The 18,065-nt window shown below is 42.2% G+C and overlaps 1 pseudogene; it reads right to left on the bottom strand.

Moving 5' to 3' along the window:
* Window positions 1–16,069: 16,069 nt before the first annotated feature.
* Window positions 16,070–17,795, bottom strand: LOC147421247 (uncharacterized; annotated as a pseudogene).
* Between the last annotated feature and the right edge of the window lie 270 nt (window positions 17,796–18,065).

The following is an 18,065-nucleotide window of genomic DNA, read 5'->3' as shown; positions in this document are numbered from 1 at the left end:
GCTACCAGATCCTCATAATAATTTCTCTTTTGCTGAACTGGATCTATCTCCTTTTCTTTGGTCTCGGCCTTCGGCTTTTCCAAATCATCTGTGTCCATCTCTATTGTGGTCTCTTCCACGATATTTTTCGTCTTCTTCGGGCTTGGTACATCAGTCATAGAGGGGTATCTGTCCTCAGCTTCCTTGGCTTTCCCCTTGTCGGCTTGCCCGTCTTTCTCTTGAGATTTAGTAGACTCATCTACTTTCTCTTTCCCCTTGTCGTCCTTTTTCAGCTCAGCTTTTAAAAGCTGTACCTCCTCTTCAGTGTATGGCTCGACAGGTTGCTGCTCCAGTATAGCCTCTGACTCCTCATAAGCTTTAATATATTGATCGTATTGATCAACATGTGGCCTGGCTGAGCTAGTTCTGACTTTGGTGGGGTCTGGAACCCACTTTTCTTCAAAGTCACCCTTTAGAGCTCTTTCTGCTCTAAACTGCTCCACTAGTCTTTCCATTCTTGCCACTTTCTGACTTTTGGTTTGCTTGGGAGCAACCTTCTTCTTTACTTTCTTCATAAGCGGCTCGTCCACCTCCTCTTCAGGTTCTGAAACTATTTCTAGTTTCCGGCGTGCTCTTGTGGACGCCCTCTTGGATACTTCGGGCTGTTCTTCCTCCTCGTCGGCTTCTCTAAGCCACTCATTCTGGGAGGGAACCTTTGGCCACTGATCCCTAGCTCCAATAGCTTCATAAGCTATTCTTGTCATAATTTCCGCTCCTCCTATGTACTTTGGCTTCTCGTTGTGCATGGCAATTAGTTGCTCGTGGATGTGTTGAGCGTAATTCACCTCTTTTGGCATATTGCTCTTTAATGCCCATGTGATGGTGGTCGCAATGGCATGGGGCGGTGTGGTATACTTTTGCGGTCTTTTACTACAAACATGGAGAAACTGGTTGTACAGTCGGCAAAGGGTTTCCGCTCTTTGGTCCGCCATATCTCCATAGGTTGCATTCTGTTTCTTGGATCCATAGACCTCTATGGCCTCCCTTCTTTCCCTCACAGAGCTCCCTTTGTTGTGCAGCTTCAATGCGTCTGCAATGAGCTGTGGAGTGATCTGTACTTCTACTTTCTCTCCATCCATGGCTGTCAATGTGGCTTTCCCATCCTTCTGAATGGATGTTGCCAACTCGTACACTCTTCTTGTATCCACACCTGATGGTCTCGAGGTGAAGAAACTGTGCAAGTCTGCCCTTTCTAGGTACCTGTTGATGTCTTCTGACCTGCTATAATCTACCAATTCCTGTGGGATCATCGGTACATCCACCGCTTATCCTTGAGGATCTCTGAAAGTCCCCTGGTAGATCTTTATTCCCTCTTTCTCCAATACTGCTTCCTCCACCCAAGTTTTGGTTGGCTTGAGGGTTTCTGTTGGAATGTCAAAGGGTTTCGCTTCTGCAAGAGCATCTTTGATTGTCGGTCTTTTTCTCTTCGTTGCCGATAACTTGGCGGAATCCATGGATCCTGTAACTCCAATTTCAGAAGTTAGCGTCTTTTTAGTACTGAAAGCCGAAATGAAGCTTTTAACTATCCAAATGACTTGAAAATTGAAACATGAGCTATTCAGGGCCTAAGGATGCAAGGTAGGCGAAAAAATATGCAAAATGGGCTCAAAATCATGCTGGAGACATCATACGCGTATGATGTCTTTTGTGTCAAAATGACTTCATATTGGTTGTGCTTGTAGCTGATAGTGTATACATGATTATCATATGCTTGGATTTGAGTTTGGATCCCATTTGGTCAAGTTTTGGCCAGTTTAGTCCAGTTCTGACTCTTGGCAAAATTTTGAAAGGGAATTGGATTTTATGATCCAAATTGGATAAAACTTGGTGGTTCACTTTCAAATGGCATGTAGATCACTTCTGTTTGGTGGTTGAAGCCCTGAGGTGCCAAAATCACATAGTGAGACATCATACGCGTATGATGTCTTTTAGTGTATTTTTGGACCAAATTTCTCTATAAGCTTGGATTTGGCTTTAGATAGGCTTATTCAATGGATTTATGAAGTTTGGATAGATTTTGGACTAAAAATGGCTCTGGAGACATCATACGCGTATGATGTCTTTTTTCATCAATTTTGCATTGGATTGGTTCTGTGGACTCCCCATGTACTAGTGAAGGACTATATCTACTCAAATCTTGGTTTGGACTTGAGTATGTTGGATTTGGGCCAAAAATAGGCTTTAGGTGAAAGATTTTCCCTCAATTGGGCTAATGGGGTGATCCTCTTGACCAAATAGTTCCAAATTTCATATGTAGCATGTATTAGATATATATAATGGATGTATGATGACAAATGAGCAGTTTTGGCTCTGTAAGTGTAAATAGACATCATACGCGTATGATGTCTTTTGTGTCAAAATGGTGCTTTTTGGTTCCAGATAGCTTGTATATGTGTTAATCAACAATCCTACAAAGTTTCAATGAGTTTGGAGTTATTTTGACAAAATTAGGACCAAAAATAAATTTTATGGCCTACTTTGCGTCTTTTTGGTTTTCCTTGGGTTTTCTAACTCCAATTCTCATGATACTTGGTTCATAGGATGTGATTAACATGTGGAATGAGGCTATGCACTCAAATGTTGAAATGGATGTGAAATTCATGCTGTGAGACATCATACGCGTATGATGTCTTTTCTTGAAATGTTGGTCTTTTTGTGCAAAGAATGCTTTGTGTTAGTGCCCTAAGCCCTGCTAACTAGTTTTCAACTTAAAAAGTCATTAGTTCAGCTAAAAAGCCCCCTTATAGGCATTTCAGTTTCCGAAGTCGTCTTTTTGCCTTGGAGTTGAATTTCTTCAACTTTTCTTCTCGAGAGTTGCATTTCCAGCTGATTGGATATGTTGTGAAGCCATCTATTTGGTTGAACTTGACTTTGGCTTCCCGTTCTCCATCTTTCTCGTTTTGGTTGCCCGAAAGCGTCTTTTTCACCATCGGTAAGTGAATCAGCTTTCTTTTGGATTTTGCTTGCAAACATAAGTCATCCATGTATATTTGAAGCTGCTTGTGAAGTTTCATTTCATTCGGTCGTCAATTTCAGTCGTTATGCCAAAATGACGCTTTGTGTGTCCGCAGCCGAATCGGTTGTTCCGACCTACTTTTGGTGGTCCAAACCTGGAGATACTCCATGGTTGCATTGCCCTCGATGTTGTTAAGCTTCCTGAGAAGTTTTGTGTCGTTTCGACAACTTTTTCCTGTTTGCCTCTTGAAGGCTCTGTTGACCTAGGGTTTTTCCAGTCGTTCTTTCTCGAGCTTTGAGTGTTAGAAACCCATCTTCTAAACTAGGGTAACCCACCTATAAGTTCGTGCAAGGTTTGATTAGGCGGTTGTGCCACTACCTAGCATTCTACCGCATTCCTCGTCTGCTCTTGTTTCTTGGTTTTGGTCAGTTTTCGCGACAAAAGTTAATGATAAGCATCAAAAGCTTATGGCAACGAGTCTACCTCTCATGTCTAGTGTCCTCTGAGCTCTCGTAGCAGTCGTAGAAGGCTGTAGAAGGTTGGATGCTCCTGTGTGCTCTTTGCTCTCTCCAAGAAGGTAATAGTGGAAATGAGCTTGAAAGTGAAGTGAAAAAACATACACAATAAATAGCTGGTAACCCTGTGTATATGAATATACACTTATTTGTGATTTCTGGACTTGGATTACCACTTTTTTCCACTTTTTAGCTCCAAACACACTCTTATTTAGTGATATTTACACGTCTAGAGACCCAAATTCATCATTTGATCTCTTCTTGTTGCAAAACAAGGTATATAAGGGCATAAATATTATCAATATCCGCAATCAAACATAAAAATTGCAAAATCATGTAAGACACTGCCCTTGTAATATAATTTTTGTTTTTCTTTGTTTTTGGCGCTTGTAGCTGCTTTGTAAATCCTGTATACCTGTATACCTCCCCCCCTCCTAGTCTGAGTCCTCCAGGACGACTATGAAGTGTCTGTGGGCGAAGCATTGTAGTTGTTTTGGTCATAAGTTCCCAATGCAATTGTAGAGCGATGATACAACAGTCTTTCCGATAAAGCTGCTCTTTGTTTGATTGAAGGATTGGTGGTCGGGTTTTGGGTTGGTTTTGGCACTTCGGTAGTAGAATCAGTAGATGGATTCTTCTTTACCTTTGTTGTTCTTTTTTACAATCCAAATCTGCTTCCGCTTCACTTGTGCTTGCCACAAACTCTTTGCGACCCAAACCTGCTTTGTTCTTTGTGTTGATTTCCTCGCCTTGAAATACCTAGGAGTTTCCGTTGATTGTACTGAAGGGAGTTCCTGTTTACAAATCTTTGGGATCCAAATTTGCTTGCTATAGCTTTGTGCCGTCATGAACTTCTTTGGAATCCAGATCTGTTTCACTGTCCTTGATTGTCTGGAATCACTCTGTTGTCTGGTATTGAAGACTCTGTTTTCCACCTTTGTGTTCTCTGGCACAACCTTTTTTGGTCTCCATACCAACTTTGACTCCGTTTTTTCCCAAGGTTGAGCTGTTATATTATTGCTTGTCTTCCTTATCCACTGTTGAGAATTCCTCGTCGAAGAGTAATCCGGTTGTATAGAAACTTTTGGTTGCCATTGCTTCTTCTTTTTCTCTGGTTGTTGTTTACCTTTGTCTTTGGATTCTTCCTTTGGAGTTGGCTCTTCTCCTTTGGTGAACTTAACTGATTGACTTTCACCTTCGTATTTGATAAGCACTGATTTAGAACTCCAGTCAATCATTGCATTGTATTGCTTCTGCCATGGTTGTCCTAGCAATAATGGATGTTGTGTAGCTTGGTCTTCAACCACGTAAAACATATGAGGATACACATACTGGTTAATCTGTATATGTAAAACTGTGCATCCGACAGTTTTGATTGAATTCTCAGAGTAACTCTTTAACTCTTGCTTGGCAGTTTGTAGTTTAGTGTCATTTGTCAATTGTCTATACAAACTGAGTGAAAGTAGGTTAGTTTGAGCTCCTGAATCCAATAGTGCTCTGGCTTTGATTTGGTTGGTTCCTACTTTGCATTCAATGATGGGTTCTTCTTTGTCATTATCCATTTCTGTTATACTGACTGCGTTTATTCGTATTGCTCCTTCATTGCGCTGTTTCTGACGCAGTAGTCTTCTTTTCTCCATTCTTTCCTTCGCCTCGGCTTGCGCTTCCTCCACAATCTTTTTCTTTTTCTGGACACGCAGCTTTTCTTGATGTATTTTGAGAAGCATGTCTTGGGTTAGCGGCAAAAGATACTTTTTCACTCTGCATCCACTAATCCAATTGGGCATTTCTTCTCCGTCTAATGTAGCAAGCTTGACGGCTCCACTTGGTGATAGATCTTTAATCACCAGAGGTCCCATCCCTCGCTTTTTAAGCTTCTTAGCATGCTGTTTCAGAGTGTAAACTAGGACATAGTCCCCAACCTTAAACTCTTTAGTCCGCACATGCTTATCAAAAAATTCCTTTTGTCGCCTTTTTTGAGCGTAGATAGAAGCTACTGCTTTTAGGCGAAGCTCGTCTAGCTTTTCCAGGTCATCTATTCTATCAGAAAGCTCGTGCCCTGTCCACTCTAGATCCTTAGCCACCCTTAAGGTTGAAATCAAGAATTCTATTGGTAAGATAGCATTTAGCCCAAAAACCATGTTATATGGGGTCGTTCCTATTGATGTTTTATATGCTACCCTATATGCCCATAATGTTGAATGCAACTTCTGGTCCCAGTCAGTTCTCGACTCAGATACAATCTTCGTGAGGACCGTGCATATGGTTTTGTTTGTTGCTTCAGCTTGTCCGTTTGCTTGTGGATGATACGGGGCTGATTTCCTATGGATTACCATGAATTCATCTAGAAGGATCTCTATCACTTCATTTATAAAATGTGTGCCTCGATCACTCACAATTTCTATTGGCAATCCATATCGTACAAAGACGTATTCATATAGAAATTGTGCCGTGGTCCTGGCATCTGCTTTTTGAGTTGCCTTTGCTTCGACCCACTTTGTTAGATAGTCTGTAGCCACAACGATGTATTGTGCATGAGTCTTATATGCAGGAGGTGAAATGGGTCCGACATAATCAATCCCCCATTTTGCAAAAGCTCTTGCCCCCATCATTGGTCTAAGCGGCATATCATCTCTTTTAAGTGGTACTTTGGTCCGCTGACAGTCATCACACCGTTTAACGTATTCCTCAGCGTCCATATGTAATGTTGGCCACCATATTCCTGCGGCTAAGACAAGTTTTGTTGTCTTATCACCTGAGAAATGGCCTCCACCTACTCCTCCATGAGCTTGCTCCAGGATTATCACATACTCAGACTCTGATGCGCAAATCCTAAGCTGGTTGTCTTTACCTCTCTTATAGAGTTGATCTCCTATTAAAGCGTAATCTCTAGCTTCTGTCTCTACAGATTTCTGACGAGCTTTTGACGTTCCTTCTGGGAAAGTTCTATTTGTGAGATATTCAACAATATACTGACTCCATTCTGGAGCGATCATTATCTGATATAATGTCGAATACTCTGCTGGCGGTTTTGATGAACATACAATACATACAGTGACATATTCATGTACGCTTTCTTTCATTCCTGGCCAATAGACTCCCAATTGTAACAAATTCCTATATGTGTTCCTTCTTGAACAATGAAATGCACATTCCTGAACATGTGCTTCGCGCAGATATATATTATATTCCTCAGGATTGATGCATAGTCGTAAAACATGATCATTTCCCAATTGATACAACCTTCCTGCAACCAATTGAAGATTCTTGGATTGCTGAATAGCAATATGTTTTTGGTTGTATTCTCTTCTATCGAACTCTCCTCCATAGGTTAATAGGTTAACGACATTTTGAGACCACTTCGGTATCATTTCTATGTTGAACAAGTACGCGTCTGGCATGTCGTCATCTACTCCTATAGGGTCTTCTCCATTCGTCAATCGCGAAAGATGATCAGCTCTAAGATGTGTTTTTCCTTTCTTTACTACTACCGTGAAGTCGAATTCCAGTAAGATAATGAACCATCTCACTATTCTCCCGGTATTGCATGGTTTATTCACTAGGTAGAGCAAGGCTTGGTGATCCGTAAAAAACACAAACTTGTTGGCTAGAAGATAATGCCGAAATTTCTTCACAGCATATATCATTCCTAATCCTTCTCGCTCTGTTGTGGTGTAATTCTTCTCTGCATTGTTGAGCTGTCGACTGGCGTAACAGATAGGAAAATCCATGTTTCCTTCTTCTGGCTGAGCCAGAATGCATCCTATTGCATATGCCGAAGCATCTATATGCACATGGAATATCTTCTCCCAATCTGGTGATTTCAAGACTGGAGCAGTAATGAGTGCCTCTTTCAATTTCTTGAACGATTCCTCACACTCCTCTGTCCATTCAAAGTTCACTATTAGCCTGTAAAGTGGTTGGCCTATTATAGCGTACATGTAAATGAATCGTCTATAATATCCGCAATGTCCCATAAAGCTCTGTACTTGTTTCGCATTGGTTGGTCTAGGCATATCCACTATAACTTTTATCTTCTCTAAATCCGTGGATATTCCGTTTTGTGAGACAATATGTCCCAGAATTCTGCCCTGTCGGACCATAAACACACATTTCTCAGGATTGAGACAAATGCGATATGTCCTACATTTCTCAAATACTTTTCTTAGGTGTTCTAGATGCTCATCTCTCAGAAGAGAATGTACACATAAGTCATCCATGTATATTTCTAGAAACAACCTTAAGTATTCTTTGAAAGCATGCGTCATCAGCCTCTGGAAGGTTGCGGGAGCATTGGTTAGACCAAAAGGCATAACCCGATAAGCATAAATTCCCCACTCCGTTGCAAAAGCTGTTTTATGTTGATCTTCCAGTGCTATGGCTAGCTGGTTATATCCTGAAAAACCATCAAGAAAAGAGTATGTTGTTTTCCCTGATACACGCTCTAGAACATGATCAGTTATCGGCAGGGGATAATTGTCCCTGATTGTTGCAGCATTCACTTTCTTTAAGTTGACACACACTCGGAGTTTTCCGTTCTTCTTGGGTACTACCACAATCGGAGATACCCAATCGGTGTGTTCAATCTCGTATATGAATTCAGCTTCCATTAGCTTATCTATCTCTTCTTTGATTCGCTTAGCAAATGTATCATTATATGTGTATGGTCTCTGTCTGCTAGGCTTTGCGTCTTGTTTCAGTGGGATTGTGTGTTGGCATATCGATGGGTCAACTCCCTTTAAGTCCTTATAAGACCATGCAAACACATCCCTATACTCTCTGAGAAGACTCAAAAGTCTCTCTTCCTCGCCTGGAGACAAATCTGTGGCTATGTACACCGGTCTAGGTGTCTCACCTGGAGCTGCTAAATCAACTTTTTTTGCATCCTCCGGTCCGTCATAAGATTCGTTCTCCTTCTCTCTCGAATAGGTTGGGTTAATACCACCTTCCTATCCTCTATTGTGAATTTCCTATAGTGAGAGGGAACATCCATGTTTTCCTTGATTTTGGCGTTTTCGTCCTCTCCACTCTCAATTTCTGTCGTCCAAACTTCTTTCAGAGTTTTCTTGAGCTCTCTGTACTTGTTTCTACGTTCTAACTTGGACTCCGTGTGTTCTCTGTTGCGCTTGTTCTTTTCTGATTTTTCTGTTTCAGTTTTCGTTCCATTCCTTTGAACTTGATTTCTTGAGCCTCTTTTGTCTTTTCGTAAGCTCTTTTGATCATTGCCTCTCATTCTTCCAGAAATCTTGTCCTTAACACAATCTTCCGCCTTTACTAGCATTAGGAATTGATTTTTTCCTCTTATTCTAGGCATCGGATTGGTTCTAACCCCCTTTGTTTTTCTCTTTGCTCTATAGCGTTTCTGGCGTTGTTTAGTTTGGTTCGGAAAATCATAAAATCGGACATCCGTTATAGTTTCTTCGTTTCCGCTTGAATTGTCCGTTGACTCGTTGTCTGCTTCATTTCCCCACTCTGGATGATCGGGAATGTCGTGAAACACCTCCTCTTCATCTTCCTTTTCCAGTGTATCGTTCTTTTCAGTTTCTTTTTCGAGTACAGTTCTCAACATGAAGTACGGAACCACGTCGTACCCGTCCTTGTCGCAAAATTTCGTTGTGGGACCATCCGGAATTGCACAAACATCTAGGGTTGCTAGAATGTGTGTCCATTCTAATGGTTCAAGTGTGTCCTCTGGAAAGGGTTCTCCTATATAAGTTTCGTCTTCGATAGCCCTTTCTAAAACATATTCTTCTCGCCTCAGACTTCCACATTTCGAGGCTCCACACATCCATAACTCCTTGGGCTTACCTAACCAAGCTGGAAATTCGGATCCCGCCAAAGTAGCTGAATCAAACTCCTCTACCGGTGTTCGGTTCACATCTTTGTAGCTATGGTCTTTCAGGTTCACACGTGTAGTGGTTTCCATATTTCTCAGGTATATGTGATCGTAGCCCCAATCCTGGACCATTTTCAACTGTCTCATGAATGGTCTTCCCAGTATGATATCATAGTTATTCTCCTTGCCAAAATCGACAATAGCAAAAGTATGTTCGTATTCAATGCCGCAAGAAGTCACTACGACTTTCTCTAATAACCCCATAGGTTTCTCCATGTGTCCATCTGCTAATTGGAGTTTCAACCTAGTCTTCCTTATTGCTGGTTTCCCCCATTTTTTCCAGATTTCTTTTGTAGCAATGGCTACCCCAGCTCCGCTGTCTAGTATTGCCATCGTGTTCACTCCTTGGAATTCAACTGGTAAGGTTGTATTCCCCTCTTCACCTTCGCAATACTCTCCGACCTTGTTTAAGGGTACAGGCTTAGCGTTCTTTTGTGGTTTGCTCAGCTCTTGTATACCCTCTTGCAGTCTCGATGTTGGGTCTTTTATCCCAAATTTCTCCAAGCATTTTCCTACAGTGGTCCACATATGTGGTCTTAGCCTCAAAAGCTCAGCTAGAGTGATAGTGCATGTCACTGGTGTTGACAAGATCTCTATCAATCCTTGCGAGTCCATGACTTTTTCTGATGAGATTCTTCGTGAGGGAAGTGCTCTAATCTCGGATTTTGCTTCATACTCTCCTAAGTATGAAGGTAAGGTATTCAGTGAATGAGGTTTGCTCTCCATTGTTCTAACAGAGCCCCCATCTCCCCAGTAAGATTGCAGATCCAAGTCCACTTGAGATCCTGCCTCAAATTCCACTATGGGAGGATTCCTGATGTCCTTTTCCCAATTTGTCTGATTAGCTTGGCAACTTAGCTCGTTTGCAAAGTTTGCCTCTCTCACTTGTTTCCAAAATTCATTGTAATCCTCATCTCTTCCGTAAGACCTCTGTATGACTGGATGAAAACTCTCTATCTCCTGATCGGTTGTGTTCAATACTATGCGGTCATCCTTGTGTGTATTTTCAGGCTTTTGTGCACTGGGAGTCTTTTCAGCTACCCGTGAAATGATAGTCTCTTGCTGAATTGGGTTTTCCGTTCCACAATTCATTGTTTCTCTTGGTGGTTCTAATAAGGCTTGTGCAGTCTCGATCATTCTCTGGCACATTTCAAGTCTCTGCTTTTCCAATTCCGCGTTTGGGTATGTCATCCACCTCTGTTCTTGTGTTTGGTTGTTCTTTAACCTAGCTTCGTAAGCTCTCATCAGTGCGTCCAATGGTTCGTGTACTTTGTCGACTAGCACTGATCCCCCTGAGCTTAAGCTCGTTGTTTCTTTAATACTCTTTTGTTTCGTTCTTTTCGGGCTCATCTCTCGTTTCCCGTTTCGACTCTCAAGTTTTTCTAATCTATCTTTAGTTCGCTTTAGTTCCTCAGCTAGAATAGCGTCTTCACGTTCTTTTCTCAACTTCATGCGTGCTTTTCTAGCTTTCCATGTGTTTCTCTGACTCCGCGGTCCTTGACTAACCACTTCAGTCGCTAACTTTCCATTCTCAGGTTCTCTAGTGGTTTTCTTAGCTTGAGCTCTAGTAACAACTTGCGTTGGTATCAGAGTTTCATTTTCAGACCCACTGCTGGTAGGAATAGTTTCTAGCATATTCAATGTCGTCTTTTGCACTTTGTTTGGATTCTTTGAACAATCCTCAATGAAGTGAGTAACCCCACACTCAGTGCAATAAGCGTTAATTCTAATGATTTCCGTATGTGGACAAACATTCATCAGATGGTCACCTCCACACTTGTAACAGGGTCCTAGTGCTGGTCTTGGTCCCATTTGATTCGTCCTTTGTGGATAGGATGGTCTTTGTCCTGTTAACCCTCCATGAGCTATGAACATCAATGTTCTTGCGTCCAAATTGTATCTCTCTTCATCAGAAGCACTTGTAACTGTTGGTATTCCAACATTCCCAATCATGCCCCATGGTTCTGGTTGTTTGGGTTTTTCTGGTGGGTAATACACAGTTGGAGACATGTGTGCACCAGATTCTTCATAATAGGCTTGAACAGGCACTAAGGCTTGTTCTTCCTGATTCTCTAAGGTTGGTGCATATCTAATGCCTACTGGTCTTGCTCCTGGTAAAGGTGGTTGTTGTCCCAATACCGGTTGCGGTCTTTCTATCCCCATAGGTCCTGGTACATTTCCCGTTGGGTATCGAGGTACTGGATGTACTTGAGGTGGTGCTAATTGAGCAGGAGGTGCATACTGACGCTCCCTTACATACCCTTTGTTGTAATAGCACTCCTCTGTTGGATGGTTTGTCCATTTTTTTCAATAGCACACCATTTCAGTGGTTTTGGCAATGGTTTTTGGTATGGTGCCATCCTTTTTAGAGCATCTTCTATCATTTGCTCTACATTTGGCATGGTTGTTGTTTGAACATTCTTTTTAGTGGTAGTCTCGCTCACTACGGAGGAAGAGCTACTGGATGCAAAATCTGTATCCGCTGACACCTCTCCATAAACCGTACAGTTATCCACTAAGTACAATGCTTCTCTCGTTACTTGCTCGAAACTTGTACAAGCTTTCAAGTGCAAGTCCTTCTTGAGAGTGTCGTTTCTCAGTCCCTCAATAAAGAGAACAGATAGTCTGTCATCTTGTGGTCGTTCACGTACTGGACATCTCTCAATGTATTGTTTGAAGCGAAGTGAAGCTTCCTTCACTTTTTCGTGTTCTCTCTGTTTAAAAGCATATATTTGTGAGACCGTATTGTGCTTAATCCCTCGTTTTGAGAATTCCTCAGCAAACTCTCTTAGCAAATGGTCAATGTCATGGAATCCCCCTATGTTCAGTGGTTGAAACCATGTCAATGCCGTACCTTCTAGAGTAAGACCAAATCCCTCGTATTGTGTATGGAAATCTGTTATCTGCTCAGCTCTTAAGACTTGCTTAAAGAGTGACACATGTGCATACGGATCTCCTGAACCACCATACTTCTTTGGCATACACTTGGCTACTTGAGATGGTCTCATACGTCTATGGTCTGCTACCAATCTCATTGCTCCTGTGTCCCGGCTAAAGCTTTCTCTAGCATCATGGACTTCATGGGTTACCCTTGTCGGTTCCCCTGCCCTGAATCTACTACTAGGAGGTAAATGTGATGGTTCCGCTTCGAACCTTGGACCTGGAGTGGTATATGTGGGGATTGGAACTGCACTACCTCGATTCGTATCCATTGACTCTCTGGAATGTAATGATCCCATTGGTCCGGGCTTCGAGTACTGAGGTTGACTGAAAGAGTCAGCAACCTGAGTTCTTTGTCCTCCTGTTGTCATTGGGTTTTGCACTCCATTTGTTGGTGCTGGTCTTTGTGAGCTAGTAGTAACATAATACTGATGTAGTGGTCCCCCAAAGTATGTATATTCTTCTAATTCTTTCTTGCCCATTGTTGAGTATTGTCTCCCATACTTGTCGTAAGCAGCAATTTTCACTTCCGATCCCTCTGTGTAGGTAAAGACATAAAGTCTTTTTTGGTCTATCAACTCTCCGGTGTAGGGTTCTTCACATCTATAATAGAGATCTTGCTCCCCATTATTATATTTGTATAGCCCCACATAGATGTTATCAGTGTTGATCCTTGTAGTTTCATTCTCTCTTCTTAACCTCGCATCAGGTAAGTTCATTATTGGTGCTTTCGCCTCAAGTTTTTCATCTACTTTGGCTTTGGTGCCCATCAATCCCCACTTGTCCACAATGTTAGGGTTTAGGACTACCAAGTACATGGTACCCTCGTCATCTAGATATCTATCTCCGCTATAGCTCACAGGCACTAAGTCCTTGAACTCACTAGGTCTCTGTTCTATCTTTACACAATAGCGGTCCATTCCATCTTTGTAGATCTTGGCCCCTTGCTCATTGTCGTACTGGTATTTTATGAACAATAGCTTCATTGTGGCGGAAGGGTTTGATGATCCTGTCGCCATATTTTCTCTGTTGTTCAGGTTCAAGTGTTCCAAGTGTGCGGTGAAAATCTCGTAAGATCTTTCCGAAGAAGTATCAGAAACACTTCCTTCAAAGATCGGCTCTAATGGTTGCACCCAACTTTGGTTTACACTTCCCTCGGTTGATATGACACTTGCTTGTTCCCCTTTTTTTGGTTGGCTATTCTGGAGATTCTTGCCCGATCTCAAATTCATCAATTCCTCTAAAGGACTTTAACTTCTCCGTCTCGGCAATTTGTTTTCCCAAGTTTTTGTGGTCAGAATTGATCCAAATTGATTGATACTTGGTCAATTGTTTAATCTTGTCAGTTGGACAACTTCTGTTTCATCAAGTGAGAATTTTGTTGCAGTTATGCTGAAAAAGACATTATACGCGTATGATGTCTTTTTTCACAGATTTGGACTATTTTGGTTATGCTCACTCTCAGTAGCCCCCTTATGCTCTGTCCACTCACAAAATTCAGTTTGAACTCTGTTTGAGCAAGTTATGGCTAATTTAGGCTTTTCTTGGCAATTTTCTGCTTTTGACTTGTTTTGGGTCAATTGTGATCCAAATGGGATGAAACTTGAAATATAACCTCTAGACAGCTATTACAATGGATCTGTGTTGGCAAAGTATCAAAATATGTCCAAAATTAGGTCAAAGACATCATACGCATATGATGTCTTTTTCCTCAATTTGGGTCAAGACTTGATATTTATGCTTTCTACAGTGTTTGTAACAATCTTGTCAGGTCAGATATCAAAATTAAGCAGTGGATGTGCTAAAAGACATTATACGCGTATGATGTCTTTTGTCCCAGATTTTGACTATTTTTGGTTTTAAGCCTTCTCCAATGTTTATAATTGAGTTTCAAGTGTTTTTGTCAGGTTTGAATGTAAAAACAAGATCTGAATCCAAAATTTCCTATTCTTTGCGTTTCTTGGACTCCGACTTGTCTTTTTGGGTTTCTTTGAGTATTAATGCTCTTGTTTTAAGTTGAAATTAGGGTATAACTCCCCTTTTGAACACTCTGGTAAAGTCAAAATTTCTGTTTTGGTCTCTATTTGGTCATTTAGACATCATACGCGTATGATGTCTAAAGTTGCAGATTTCCAGTTTTTTGGCATAGAATCCTTCCTAAAGCTTTCTCAAGTGCTCAACAACTCCCAGATACACAAAAAATTTCTCTGACTTTTGTTTATTACAAGTTTCACTACTAACTCGACGGTTTAGTGATCTAGCATGCAATCAACCATATCAAGCAAATACTCCAATGATTACTAGCTCTAGATCAGGATCAAATGAAGTCCTACCTAAGCTATTCCTAATCATAAAATGGGTTTGGTAATTGTGATTTTAAAGAGATCCACTGCCACTCACGGACTAGCAAATTCTTCTTCTATCAACAACTACTCAACACCAACAAAACAACAAACAAATCTAAGCTAATCTAAAAATACTGTCAACACGGAAGACCCAGGAATACCCCACTTCCTAGTATCTCTCGAGATCTTCCGAGTCCACCACTCCTAGATCTTTTCTAACTAAAGTATACAAAGTAGTTTATACGACTCACCTCGTAGGATTAGTCTAAGGTCACCTACTTAGGGCTCTCGTCCCCGGCAGCGGCGCCAAATGTTAAGGCGGTTACGCCGCTAGCGGAAGCTAAATAGCGAGAACTCAACCAACAACAGAATTTGTCAGACGAGGACGCAGCTTGACCCGCAGGCGCATGGAAACAACTAGGTGGGTGTCAAATCACCTACTCGACCTTCTAATGACAATCACTACTAAGGAAATCAAATCTAAGTTCTAAAATACGCAAGTGACTGAAATCCTTACTACGAACGAATGCTATACGAAACAGGATCTAGAATCATTGAATCGATCTCAAACTCAAGGGGAAGTCTATACACTAGGTAAGAACAACACCCTAAAGACTTGAACTGCAAAATCAACCTATAACCACTCCCTGCGGCAAACGCGTATGAAGACAGGCCAAAAAAATACAGGTGACCGAAACTTGACCCCGATGGTACTAATGCGTAGCTCTACTCGTTGTGGTTCTATAGATATGCTGCACGCTCCATTCCGACACACGAGTTGGAAGAAAACTCACACTGAAGCTCGTAGGAACTTACCACACATAGAAGCCGATAGCGCGCACTCTTGGTATCTGTACGTAGCTCTCGTCGTTGCTAACACAATGGCGGTGTCGCTTCTCCAATGGTGGCTCCGTAGCTCACGTAGCAAGTAGATAAGACTCTCTCTCTCTCTCTCTCTCTCTCTCTCTCTCTCTCTCTCTCTCTCTCTCTCTCTCAGACACAGTCACGGCGCTCCAAAAACTCACTTTGATTAAATATAAACTCTCCTTTTAGGTTACAAAACTTTGGCTTATATACCTCAGCCTTGGAGGTGAGAACATCTCTAACTAATTACATCAGCAAGTGAAATTACTTCGAAATTACAAGCTGGAAACTCAATTGAGTCCCGTTACTTAATGAATGGATCCAATCAAAATCAATGTCGGAAAGACATTTATTACAATCAATGGTTACAAAAATGATGAGTGTGAGCAAAAATGTGGGTGTGATCCTCTGCTGGCTCAACATGCTACCACGTCTCATGTGGGATGCCCAAAGGCTTTGGCGAGCCGGTCCTGATAGCCTGTCGAGCTGCATCTCGTCGATGTTTCACAGTGTCTCATTCAACACCCCTTATCCACCTCCTCGAAAGATCCTTTGAACCCAGAGCAGGCTGATACTCTCTCATGATGGTCTCCACTATATAATCGATTTTGTCACGGTCCTTCTCAGGACAAGGTGTCAGAATATTGGTCGAAAATTGAAACTCTGCGAGCTGGCGAATCCGCTGTCTCATCTCAGTCCCGACTCTATCCATGTAACAGAACCATCTGCCCGTACAGTATAGAGCTTGGAGGCACTAGGACCGTGTGCCCCCCAAGGTGTCCGAGGTGTTCTAAGAGGTGTGTCGAGAGGTGTGCCTGGGTAGGACGGGGTCCTGAGTGAGGAGGGGTTGAAGCATCTGTGGACCCTCTTCCACACCAATCACCACCTCCACCTAACGATCGCCAAGATCGACGAGTGCGCCTATGATGCAAAGATGAGGACGTACCCGCCTTTGCCGCACCCCTAGGTGTCGAGACAACCGTGATGGGAGACCTCGCAGCCATTGTATTCGTAGGCGTCTCCCCCCCCCCCCCCCCCTTCCCATAGGTGTCCCCCCCATAGGCGTCATCCGTGTGACGAAGCCCATAAATGCATCTGCACTCATAGAAGCGGGATCTGGAAACTGGTCTACCATACTAAATTCTTGCACAAAGAAAGTAAAAGAAAGCGTTAGAACACCTTTGTTTAAATTAACTTTAAGCTTTATTTTAAATCAACGTCTTCACACAAACACTTTTACAGGCCTAGGCCTCAACGAGTGAAGCATCATCGATAAGATCTTGCATCGTATCATCGTCTATCTCTAATTGCAGACATAGCTCTGCCCCAACTCGTTCTGGAAGATTGTCTTCATCCATTGCATCTACATCTACAAGTGTCATATCTGCCTCGTCTACATCATCCCTGGTATATCTGTCAGCTTCCTCTGCCATACCTTGGTCCATCTCATCTAATGTCACAATAGTATCTACGCCATTTGACCGACTTTCCTCTAGGAGCTCTTGCCCTTCAAATACTTGTTTATTTCTTGGAGCAACCTGAACCACAAACCACCATTGTCGCTCTTGAGGGTCCGGTACAAAGACCACTTGCTCGCAATGTTTAGGGAGAGAAAATGTGTCGCTCGCATCTGTCCAAACCTTTGTAGAATCTATTTGCACAAGCTTGTTTCCATCTCTACGTACCATTGCATTGCGACTAGAAGTAATAACCTTGAACCACTTCACATCCAACAAAAACATCTCAAACCGCCTGAAGCTGACTTTTATGATATCTGACACCATACCATAGTAATCCAGGTTGCCAGTGCTCTCATTCGTGTCTCTGGCACTGGCCCTACTCTTTTGCATGAAACTAACCATTAACCCACTGTGAAACGTGTTTCTTCTGCTGTCAATTTGTTGTGTTCTGAAATGCTTTCCATGCGACCACAGTGCCATGTATGTATGATACCTCCAGTCACATCCAATAGCCAGCTCTTCCTCTTCTAGAGATATGGGTTCTCTGATCTGTTGAGCTACTCTCACTGTCTTGTCCAACCATGCCATTGTAGGGAATTTAGGTAGAGGAGCGAGATAGTCTGGCAAGGATAAGCCTCTAGTCATTTGGCTTTGCCTAAAATCGTGTCGCTCCCTATTGCGTCTCTATTTCTCTTCTTCGTACCTTTCAAGCCATTTTTGCATCGGCTCTGAATTTAGTATACAGAAATTCATGATCTTTTCTTGCATGGCGTCGTTCATTTTCTTCATCACCCCTTGCCCTTGCGGCTCCTCTCCCACCAATCTTGCATCCTCCTCATCGTTCCACAGTCGAGGCATTTCTGGGTCAAAAACGGATAGAAATTTGGTCGTCAAGACAAGAGACTCTTGCACCAGCCATCCTTCTGCCATGATCCACTCTGGACGCGCTTTTTGGCGAACAAAACCCTTAAGTGTTTTCATGGACCGCTCTAGAAAGAACATCCAACGACTGTGGACTGTACCTGCCACTGCAACCTCATCTACTACATG

The sequence above is a fragment of the Adiantum capillus-veneris genome, chromosome 28 (assembly GCF_014529385.1).
Source record: "Adiantum capillus-veneris isolate H3 chromosome 28, ASM1452938v2, whole genome shotgun sequence".
Lineage (NCBI taxonomy): Eukaryota > Viridiplantae > Streptophyta > Polypodiopsida > Polypodiales > Pteridaceae > Adiantum > Adiantum capillus-veneris.
This window is presented reverse-complemented; position numbering and strand designations above follow the sequence as displayed.